An 11,958-nucleotide genomic window follows, 5' to 3' on the forward strand; every position below is an offset into this window, starting at 1 on the left:
TGACGTGTTCAGTGTTTTGTCGCGTCAAGCCATACAGCCCAGGGATTATATCAGTGATCGAAATGCAGGTATCCTAAACCTGGTTTTTGCTTGGCGCTGCTTTCCAAATTTCCAAAATACATTATACCCAATTTTTTGCAACTTTAACCTTTAGAAAATCCATATTTCACCATCCATACTTCTATTTGCAGGTTCCATGCCTTTTGAAGATCCCCCAGCCATAAGATTGAATCTGGAAACTTTTCAGCAGTACCTCTGTGCGCTAGCATCTTGTGGCTCTGCACTGATGCCGTTCCACTACAGAAATTAAGGGCATGGCCTATATTGGCGCCAATCCTGAGCACTGACTTCATTTCATCTCTTTCTGCGCCTTTTTTCATCCCTTAAAATGACAGGTTTCAAGCCCTGCAGGAACTGTTGCAAACCGATATGCATCCGGGGTGCTTGGGGTCGAGCTACGACTCTAAGACCTGTGGTGACTGCGTGTTGATGAACCCGAAGGCCATCCGGACACGCAAAGCTTGTTTGCAAACATAAGAAGACTCTGAAACTGTATGGTTCCAAGGATTCCTCCTCATCCAAAGTTCGCTCTCGGTCCCGGAGTCGACACAATCACTCCAGAAGTAAGTCTTCATCGCTCTCCAAGTCCTCAGGTAAGATACAAGAAGTTGTAGCAGGATCCCACTCCTCGTACCTCTCGCGTTCAACTGAACAGGCACCAGGGCTGCGCTCCCCTTCTTGATCTCGCTCTGAAGTCAGCCAAATTCTGAGCTGATTCTGCCACAACCTGAGTCTCCGGGGCCTTCAGCCAAGCAGCATCAGATCAAAGAGCAAAGCCATTTTCTGGCTCTATGGATACCTGCCAACTCCCTTTGGTGTGCCTCTCGGAACCCAAAGAGCGGAAAGCCTTTCTACCTGGGATACTACTAAGGGTTTTCCCTAGGGGGCCAGCTGAATCCACCACACTTACCTTGAATCCGGCTCTTGTTCAGTCTCTGCTACCGGCACCACAACCCACTCCGGCCCTGGCCCATAAACGCCACCTTAAGAAGCAGCCAAGATTGCCTGTCCGATGCAGACTTGACGCCGGTGTGACCTTGGACAACGGAACATCTGAATCCACCCAAAGCACTGCTTCCATTGCTTGACTTGCAGCAGCCTAGATAACATTCTCTCTATTCCTTTTTGGGACTAACTCTGATAATGCTTATGACCCAGGTGGTGAGTTTTGTCAGCCCTACTAAGAAGCCAATTGTTACAAGGACTTACAGGAGGCTAGTGGTTTCGATACTGTCCTTGGGGTGGCTTTTTTTCTTCTCCTGGACTGCCAACGGAAGAGTACGCTTCCTACATTATGGCGATGCAAACGGTGGCCAAAGTTCTTGACCTCAAGCGCCTTACCTTGGAGGTTAAAACAAATGTCATGTCTGCGGTCCTCCAACGAGGCAAACGTCCTTCCCTTTAACGAAGTGCCGAGAGATACCTTGTTGGGTGCATGGTTCAAACCTCCTTCTTGCCCCCTAGTTATTAGAGAAATTACCAGGCATCTTTGCCCTGCTTATCACCCCTTGCTTGAAAGCCTAATGGTGCAAGCTTTCACCAGCCACTCTAATCCAAACACATTTGCCACCACTCCCTCTGAATATAAGCAAGATGAAGCGTTCAGCAAACATATCTTTTCTTCTGCCAGCTTGGCCGCTCAATCGGTTAACGCCAGTTGTTTGTTGGGACAATATTCACATGCCCTTTGGGATTCAGTGAAACACGTCCTCCCTGGTGTGCCTGAAGTCTTTAGTCTTATAATTTTTCAGACGATCAAAAATAGTTATGATGCTGACAAGTTTACTATTTGTTGTGGCTGGGACACCATCAGGCAGGCCATAGGCACCAGCATTTCCATCGCTGCCACATGAGGCTGTGATCATGTGGGTTCTCAGGCAATGTCAAATCCTCCTTGATGGACATGCTTTTTGAAAGGACTCGCCTGTTCAGGGAGAAAGCTAATTACCTGCTTGATCAGGGTTACCGCTTGCTCTCTGGGCCTTTCCGCCCAGCCAAAGCAACCGCGACAATTCCACTGCTTCTTTCATGGTTTTGGGCATGGCGCCCCTTACAGCAAAACCAATCTGATAGACTCCTAGTGCAGAATCCTTTTCTTAGAATTATCCCGAGGGCGTCAGACTGGATCTGTTAAACCTTAGCACCTGTAGGTGGCATCAATCAGCTTTGCGTGGTGCTAGCTTGGCACCTACACAGGTACTTTTTCTTCACAGATCAGTCAGTGCAGAAGCAGAGAGAGCCACCCCTAAGTCAATTGTTAACTATCTTTTTTCAATGTTTTATCCAGTGTTGTTGAGGTTTTCACTCCTATCAGAGATGTCCTTCTGGAACGTTGGCTTCAAGCCCTGCGGCACCAGTCAGCGACCGATGTCAGTGACAGACCCACAACTTGTATGCCCTTGGTGCCTTGAGTGCTACCACGATCTGAAGGCCTGATCCGATTATAGCGCCATGAACCCAAAGGCATTGTGTGAGTGATCCCTCAAGCTCCTGGCAGCTCAACGTGCGACACAGCAAGGATATCGATCCCAGTCGAGAGCAAGGTCCCAGGAGCGGTCTCGGAGTCCAAAGTCTTCGTCGCACTCTAAGCCGTCGGGTCATTCAAATAAGTCCCATTATAAGAAGAGCATGACGTCAAAGAAGTCTTCAATTTTATTTCATCTGTCGGCTGACAAGATGAGGGAGCTTTGGTATTCGAGGCATGGCTCCACGGTGAGAGCCAGCGCCTGGGTCGGCGTTGCGCTTTCCTGAATTTCTGGGAGCTGGTGCAACCCCCGCTTAACTTCAAGAGTTTTATGAGGTAATACACCTCATATTTGAGCGGCACGCCTTCAAGCCCAGGGTCAGGAGGAGCACCTGCTAGATCCACACTGTTGGCTCTAGCCCCTGCACCATTTGGGCCCCTTGAATCCACGGACGGATCCGGACCGGCACTGGTCGTGCCAGCTCAACCTTCCCTGACGCTGGTCCAGATGCTGATGCTGATGCTGATGCTTGACAGAGATGCTTCAGCTGGGAGTGTCCACTTCAGAACTGCTTCTCTACTTTAAAGAAGCCCTTACTGACCTGGTCCACGCCCTGCACAGGGGCTCTTGTGAACAGGATGATTGCCTCTGCCACCACCCTGCTCCAGCTCCAGGGGACCCCATCTTCCTCAAGCCACACCCTACCCTGGGGGGCTTAGTAGTCCAAGACTCTACGTTCCATGGAGCTTTCCCTCCCGTACCCCGAATAGGGAATCCCTAAGGCTGTATACCTTAAGGAAGTAGATATTTTTTCTACCAGCCTGGCACTGCGAGCTGTGAAACTGTGCCTTTAGGGCTGGTCTGTGGGACACGGTTGCGCAGGTGCTGGCAACTGCATCCTGCTTGTGTCATGCTCCCTGGCATATGAGGGCTCTGTAGCGCCAATGCAAGGGGAGAGCAGCAATGCTCTATATCGTTGTAAATATAGCGCATTTCTGCTCTTTTCCTTTCATGCATTCTCTTGCTGCGCCACGTTAAATTAAATAGCAAATGGGCGACTACATTTATTTAAACCAAGGTTGTCTGAAGTGGTGGGAGGCACCATCATGACTGGTAAATACATAAATATTTTCTTTGAGCGAGAGCATAAATATGAAATATGGGATAGTGGTGATTAATTTGTAAGACGAAACAAGAAATCTCTTGAGATGCTCAACATGGCACACCAACAAAATGTCCCCTAATCAGCTTAATTGATGAGTCCATGGGCCTGATGCTGAGTTTGGTGGTCTTACTGCCATACCGTGGCTGCAGCTATCTCCCGCCCACCGTATTATGATGTCACCGCTGGGCCAGCGCAGTGCTTCTGACGGCGGGGAATATTTTTTCATGTGTCTATGTGTATATTTTGACTGCACAAGTGTTAAATGTACACGAATGCATGATGCCTGCAAAAAATACCTAGTACCAGTACTTTCCCATTGCTAGAGTCTGGACCATATGTGCCCAGTCCAGCCAATGAGTAAATACTGCAAAACGGACTTACCTGGATTTTGGTGCAAACAGCCATTTTTGTCGGAGTCAAGATGCTGCTGTGAAGGGGGCGCTGGAGGAAGGGATCCACATGGGAGACGACGGAAGGGAAGGAAAGGGTGAGTATGCACACCAATTCCTTTGATTCTGCTGACTCGAAGCAGGCGGTCTTCCCACCACTGTCGGCTTGACTGAACGTGAACTCATAATTCCGCCGACGGTGAACTTGTCTTTACCGCCTTCTGACAGCTGTTTCCCCCCTACCGCAGTCGCAGCAGTCTGCGAATGGCTGGCAGCATTTTTAACAGACGGCCAACATGGTAGTTTGGCGTGAGGATCACAAACTGTGCGGCGGGAATTCCAACACCGCTTCGACTGCAGTTCTAGTACCGCCGCTTTCGTAATCAGGCCCTTAGTGTTGAATGAAATAACTGTTAAATGGAGTAAATTATTATTGGAGTGGGGACATAGCACTCAATTTTCTGTGATCATAGACACAGATTCTGTGGACACAAGATGGCAGCTAACGTTCCAATGCGGAACATGGGTGGCTGCATGCAGGTTTACAGCCCTGTCCCTCACGGTTTAGAAAAAAAAGACATACCTGGATCTTACAGTCGTCCAGGAGTAAGTAGGGAGCAGTAGGAGAGCCTAAAAACAGGGTTCCACTTTGAAAGCTCACAAGTTTGACAACTGATGGGCCCTTATTGCAGAAAGGACGCACTTTCTCTGTCTGCGCCACAGGGTACCTTTAAGCCGGTGGAACAGGTGCGAACAGACAAAATGCACCCTGCTATGAAGAATGTGCTGCGCTCAGGGCAGTCGCGAACTCGCTCTTCACCCAGGGCAACCCATTCAAGGGAAATATGGAGCAGAAGTAAAAACTGCTCAGTGGGCCGGATTCACAGAACTATCTTAAGACTCAATCCTAAACTTACTACTATTTTGGTATTCACAGAAGGCACTTACTACTTTTGGTATTCACAGAAGTTAGGATTTTTTCTTAAGTCTGTCTTAAGTTTGTCTTAAGGCAAACTTAAGACAAAATCCTAACTTCTGTGAATACCAAAAGTAGTAAATTCATTCTGTGAATACCAAAATAGTAGTAAAGTTTAGGATTGAGTCTTAAGTTCATTCTGTGAATCGGGCCCAGTGTTTCTCTGTGCAGGCTGCAACCCACCTGCACTTTCAAACGGGATTAGAGATTCCCTTGCAGGCAGGTGCAGTGAGTGGCTGCACCCACCTGCTGGGCGATGTCTGGAAGGGGTCCATTAGAGGCGCCATGACATGGCTGCTGCAGCTGGGTCTTTTCAATAGGCCTGTGAATCGAGATTGACTTTGGCAGTGTTTGCTCTGCTATGGCACGAATAGGGATTACCTGCTCAGCTCTTCTAATGGCATGAAGTCCGTGACACCAGGAGAAACTCCAGAGAGTGGTCACAGCTTGGCACCACTCCACTGCTCCCCTTCTCTACCAACCACTCAGACTGTAATTGAGAGCCAGAAAGCCTACATTTTCCAGCCAGTGTAATTTGAAAGCTAAGGGGTTCGGTATACATCTGCTGCTTGCTCTTGAAAGTAACCCTGGGCATAGGTAGCACAGTTGCACATAGCACAGTAATCACATAGCTGTAGCAGCTAAATCAACAGCATCCTCAGATGCTTTGATTAAGCAATTTTACATTCTAAAAAGGATATAACCATCTCACAAAAGTGAACTTTTTCAATAAAACCATTCGACAATGAGAGAGGTGATGATTTTGGGGTCCCCCTAACCTAAGGGGGGGACCAAACAGATGCCTTGAACACAATGAGCATAAACAAAAAGCACATCGTGTTGAACTTCAGTGGTGGTCCCATCCTCTTAGGATCACTCCAAGCAGTTATTGGCAAATAAACAATCGCAACCAAAGGCCCTGCAAAGCATTATGGGACGAGATTAGCAGTGGGCAGTGAATATTATAGGATCTAATATCAAAATAATTCTACAAAGAGCTGCAGTTCAACTAGTCATCACTAGATGTCCCTCACAAGTCAAATGCAAAAGCATTGAAACCCTTTCATCAAGCATTTGCATTTGACTCGTGAGGGACATCTTGTAATGACTAGTTAAACTGCAGCTCTTTGTAGAATTATTTTGATATTGGATACTATAATATTCACTGCCTACTGCTTATCTCGTCCCACAATGCTTTGCAGGGCCTTTGATTGCGATTGTTTTTTTGCCAATAACTGTGCTTGGGGTGGTCCTAAGAGGATGGGACCACCACCGAATCGTTCATTAAAATGTGCTTTTTGTTAGGTCTCGCCTGTCGATGCGCATGCGCATCGAGCAAGCGAGACTATAGGGGCTCATCGACTCTTTATCTAACTTGCAAGGAATCGTGGCGATTCCTTGCAGTGCCCGTGACTTTTAAGCTCAATGCGCATGTGCATTGAGCTTAAAAGCGCGTGCACAGCCGCCCGCATTCCTCCGACACCTTTGAAGTGAAGCTTAGCTTCACTTCAAAGGCCCGGCTTCTTCACACCCACATGCCGCTCTGCCCTGCTCCGCCCCCTCCCCTGAGTCATCCTGCCTGCCCTCGACGTTCCCCCCGCCCCCTCCCGCCACGCAATGCCGAGAGCTTGTTGGTTTGTCCGATATTCAGTGCTAGGTGCTACAAAAGACGGATTTGATCAATTTAGTATCATATTGCACAAGTACGTTTGAATAATACTTTCTATTTTTGAATGCGTACCTCAGCGCGACGGACTCCCGCCCCGGCCGTTTTCCTTTTGTTTCAGAGTGCAATCTCCGATGGGTGATTAGCTCACGTTTCTGAAAGAAAATATCAGAGCCGGTTTAGCTGTTGGCCCGTGATTTTCTTACTATGCATTCAGTCACGTTTGTGTCCCTTGGCTGGGCTTACCTTATATCTTCCTAACTTTGTTTAATCGTCTATTGTATCTGCTTTCCTCGGTTGTTCACGAGCGGGCAAAAAGCATTTTCTCTTGGAGTCGCATATATGTGTCACCGCTTTCAAGTGTATGGGAAATGTAGTTTAGGCATCTCAGCCAATAATGGTTGGCAACAGCATTTGGTTATCGGTGACCCTATATGGTGCATTATGGGAAATGTGGTTTTTACGCTTTTGACAGTTCGGTCATGTTGTTCAATCTTGTCATGACGCTATTAAATTTGAGGATAAGGTATGCCTCTTTTTGAAGCAAGGCTTCCCATTTTTCTATTTTTCTTTACCATTGTTTTTACTTGCAATGGCGTATTTTACAATGTTTTAATGTTGTGTACTGCTGCCTGTATGTAAAACATCTATTACACTTAAACGTAATTGGAGATTAAATTGTATAGCGCTTTTGCAACGTAGAAACAGCTTCAAAGCACATTGAAAATAAGTGTTACCGAAGGCGGCCAGAACAGTAAATAGTATTGAAAACCAGGTGCGCGCTTGGCCTCACTCACACCCCATAAGCTTTCCCTCCCACTCGCTCTCCTCCCCCCCCCTCCCCCAGGCTCTTGAAGCACGGCGCTGGTCATAAACAGGACCATCTGCTCATTCCTTAGCCCTTCTCGCAACCCCTCCCCATTTCATGTTCTCACCCATCCACCTTCTCTCCCGGAGCACGCTGGTATTGGCTTTGGATGACCCGACTCTGCCTTCCAAGCGCCCCGGGGACACAACCAGCAGATCACCTATGCGTGCATTTCAAAGGGCTTCTATCAAGGGACAGCAGTCCTTCGTGGGCCCCACCATTTGGCCGAACATTCACAAACGTGCACTTCAAGATTTCATGCTGCTGAGGTCGATTACATGCTACGGTGACCAGGGATCCCACTTTTTCACGATCTAGGTAGCTTTTTGTTTCTTTTAACTTGTTTCGTTTTTTTGCTCTTAAACAGTCTACCACAGATCGTCAGTAATTACGTCCTCAATGGATTTGGTTTAGGATTTTCAGTAATTTATTCTCTCCTACCTTTTTTGGCGGCAGTGAGAATCTGCGCGTTTTCCATCACTGTTTGTGCCGGAAAATGTTTATACAGGATTCTGTGGAAGATGTACTCATATTATTCATTTCACTCAGTTGTACGTGTAGCCTGCTACTGTTTTATTTAGTGAATGAAAGTCTAGGCATACCTGAATGCTATGTATTTTCTCAGAGCAGCCGCTTTCGATTTTTGGTTTGTCCGATATTCAGTGCTAGGTGCTACAAAAGACGGATTTGATCAATTTAGTATCATATTGCACAAGTACGTTTGAATAATACTTTCTATTTTTTAATGCGTACCTCAGCGCGACAGACTCCCGCCCCGGCCGTTTTCCTTTTGTTTCAGAGTGCAATCTCCGATGGGTGATTAGCTCGCGTTTCTGAAAGAAAATATCAGAGCCGGTTTAGCTGTTGGCCCATGATTTTCTTACTATGCATTCAGTCACGTTTGTGTCCCTTGGCTGGGCTTACCTTATATCTTCATAACTTTGTTTAATCGTCTATTGTATCTGCTTTCCTCGGTTGTTCACGAGCGGGCAAAAAGCATTTTCTCTTGGAGTCGCATATATGTGTCACCGCTTTCAAGTGTATGCGAAATGTATTTTAGGCATCTCAGCCAATAATGGTTGACAACAGCATTTGGTTATCGGTGACCCTATATGGTGCATTATGGGAAATGTGTTTTTTACGCTTTTGACAGTTCGGTCATGTTGTTCAATCCTGTCATGACGCTATTAAATTGGAGGATAAGGTATGCCTCTTTTTGAAGCAAGGCTTCCCAGTTTTCTATTTTTCTTTACCTCTCTCCCTCTCTCACTCCACTCCCTCTCCTCTCCCTCCTTCCCACTCGTCCTCCCTCTCTCTCTCTCTCTCCCTCCCCTCACTCTTTCACTCTCTCTCTCTCCGTCTACCTCTCTCCCTTTCCATCACTTCCCTCTCTCCTCTCTCACCCTCTCCCTCTCTCCTCTCTCCCACTCTCTCTCCTCTCTCCCTCTATTTACCTTCCCCTGCTCCCCTTTTTCTCCCTCTCCCCATCTCCCCCTCTGCCTGCTCTCCTCTCCCCCTCCCTCTCTCCCTCCCCTCTCTCTCCCCTCCGTCCTTTGCTCTCGTCCTCCCCCTCTCTTCCTCTACCCTCTCTCCCTTTCCCTCTCTCCCTTTCCCTCTCTTCCCTCTCCTCTCTCGCCGTCTCCGTCTCCGTCTCTCTCTCCTCTCTCCCCCTCCTCTCTCCCCCTCTCTCCTTTTTTCCCTCTCCCCATCCCCAGCTATTGACATTACAAATTAAATAAATCATTTAAGTATTAATTATTTTAAAAAATTAAAAGCCATTGTTATTTGTAATATCAATACATCTAAGTCACGTAAATACAAAAAATGTTGCATTACAAATGCTATAGGTGTCACATTTGCGAAAGTTATAACTATTGGCATTGTAAATGACAAAGCTATTAATTTAGCTATTTTAAAAAACACATAAATAAAAAAATGTCATTTATAAGACCAATAGCTCAAACTTTCCTAATGCGAGACCTATTGCATTTCCAATGCTTGTTTTCAAGGCATCTGCTTGGTTCTCTCCCTAGGTTAAGGAGGATCCCAAAATCATAAATTCTCTCACTGCTTGCTAATTTTTCAGTTTCACTTTGGTGAAAGTACTGTATGCTCTTTAGCATATAAAGATAGAGATACTTATGTTATAATAATTGGCACTGAGCAAGATGCCATTTGCAATTATTTCACAGTGCAGACAAGTACACAGAGCCATCAGCTATGTGTAGTTCAAAGTATACTATGTGTAGTGCTACTACGCAAACCACGCCCAGGGTTACTTGAAAGGTAAGTGGCTTAGACCTGTGACAGGAAGGCGGTGGATACAAGAGCTCACGATGTTTACTGATATCGCCTCTGGTTTTAGTGTTTACTGATGGATCTGTCCTCAACCCGGACCTTCCTGGACATCAGCTGGAATAACAGGCTTGCCATGGGTCGAGAGCTACAATAGAGGCAGCCTGAGTTAGCATACATCGAAATCAGATGTTTTAAGGCATGGGTAAAGCAGGCTCTGGCCCAGGGCCCCAGCCTTTCAGAGGGCCCCTGATAAAGCCATGTCTGTTCTGCAGATCTTACCCAGATGAACTTCAATCTTAAACAGATAATTTTAAAGACTGTTTATTTCTTTTCATTTACTTTTAACATGGGTGATGTGCAAGAGTCTATTACAGACATTTTGCAGAGAAATGTGTTTGTTTCATGCAAAATCCACAGACGAGAAAGGGGAGGAAGTCGGAGATTATTTGTAGTGGTATTAATGAGCTAATGCTTTGTTACAATAAGGAAAACACACGTCACTATCCCTGAATATTAGATGCAAACACATTTAGAATTTGGCAAAGTGTGCCTGTGCACGGTCAGTGACCTGGCCAAGAAAAGGCATGAAAGAGATGACATTGAATCATAAATTCCAAGCTGTTCCGAACAGTATACCCTAAAATCTCTAAAATGTCCCTGGTCGGAATATGAGAGTTCATATCCACTCGTATACCTTGTGTCATTCTCGCAAACCACCATCTGCTTGTGCATTGGTTACCTTATCTACATGCAAAATAGGCGCTTATAACAGCATGCACAAAACAGCTAGTTAAAATAAGTTTTTAAATATGTTTGTTCTTCAATTCTGGCAAACTTTGTAGAAAATATAAGCTATTTTGTGTTTGTGGTTTCCAGCGCCTCCTGCACGTTCCACGAGTTCTGTTCAGGTGCTTAGAAGTAGTTGGACGGACGTTAGGAGCTTGATTCACTTTTTAAAGCCAAATATACATAAGGAAAGTGTTGGAACAAATTCACCGAGTTTTCCATGAGCAAGTCAGGCTTTTGTATGGAATCTATAGAAGTACATGTCTCATTACAGGCGATTCACAATAGAGGGCAGCTCTTTATATATGTACTTAAGGTTCATGTGTGCTTAAACATACACAACTGCAATGCACACTACACGTTTCTAAATTTTGACTTAAACTCCAAAATTAGGCACAGCGAGGGGTGTGTGTGTATGTGTACAGAGAGGACATGTGTCTGAATCCAGACCTTAGTGCAATTGAAAACGCGTAGCATTTTGAAGCATTCACATGTCCACTTCTAATGGTAAATCTGGGAACATGCCAAAATCCATGGCTAGATGCACGAGAACACCCACACTCCACCCATGAAATGCCTTCCTGAGGCAGAGTAACGCAAGGCAGTGATCTGCAGTGCCTTGCTTCACTCCAGATATATCAAGCCATGCAGAGCCACACAAGGTGTCCTTGCGTGGCTTGATAAATCTGCCTTTAGTGTTGTCGCCAAAGGCAATGCAACACTGATAAATATGGGCCCAAGAGCGCACGTGCATGGTATCGTGCTTGTATACATCATTACGCATGCGTGCACATGAATGACATTGCCATTAATATAATAATGCAGCGTACTCGCTATGCACCAGTCATGTCCCGACACATTTTTTTTCTTTTTCGTTTGTTGCCGATGGTGCACAGCATTGGCAAAAAGCACTGGCAAAGCCAATGGGCTCCAAAGGCAAGACCGATCAGCTCTGCCAACCCTTGTTTTGTTTAGGCCGTTTTGATTTCCTGCTGGGCTCCTTCACAGCCTCATAGACTTTATCTGAAGTTCAAGAGGGTCACGTGGCTTTCCAAAGTATACCATTATAGGCAGATTGAACAGTAATTCTAGCGGTACAAAATTCACTTGCAGAAAGCAGTTTAATTCCATTCCACCAGTAAAGCTTCCACTCATTTAGGTTAATCCTGTTCACACACAAAACCTCAGGTTATGGGCCCAAATCACAAAGGTAAATTTCGACCAAAAGTCTAACTTTACTACTTTTTGGTATTCACAAAGGTAAGATAGTACTAGTAAAGTTAGA

The 11,958-nt window shown here is 45.9% G+C and overlaps 1 protein-coding gene across 1 annotated transcript in view; it reads left to right on the top strand.

The window, feature by feature from the left end:
• LOC144802263 (uncharacterized) overlaps positions 1-11,958 on the top strand; it is a 252,421-nt gene that overhangs the window by 233,833 nt on the left and 6,630 nt on the right. The gene's annotated exons all lie outside the window — the stretch shown is intronic.

This window comes from Lissotriton helveticus, chromosome 1_2 (genome assembly GCF_964261635.1).
Source record: "Lissotriton helveticus chromosome 1_2, aLisHel1.1, whole genome shotgun sequence".
NCBI lineage: Eukaryota > Metazoa > Chordata > Amphibia > Caudata > Salamandridae > Lissotriton > Lissotriton helveticus.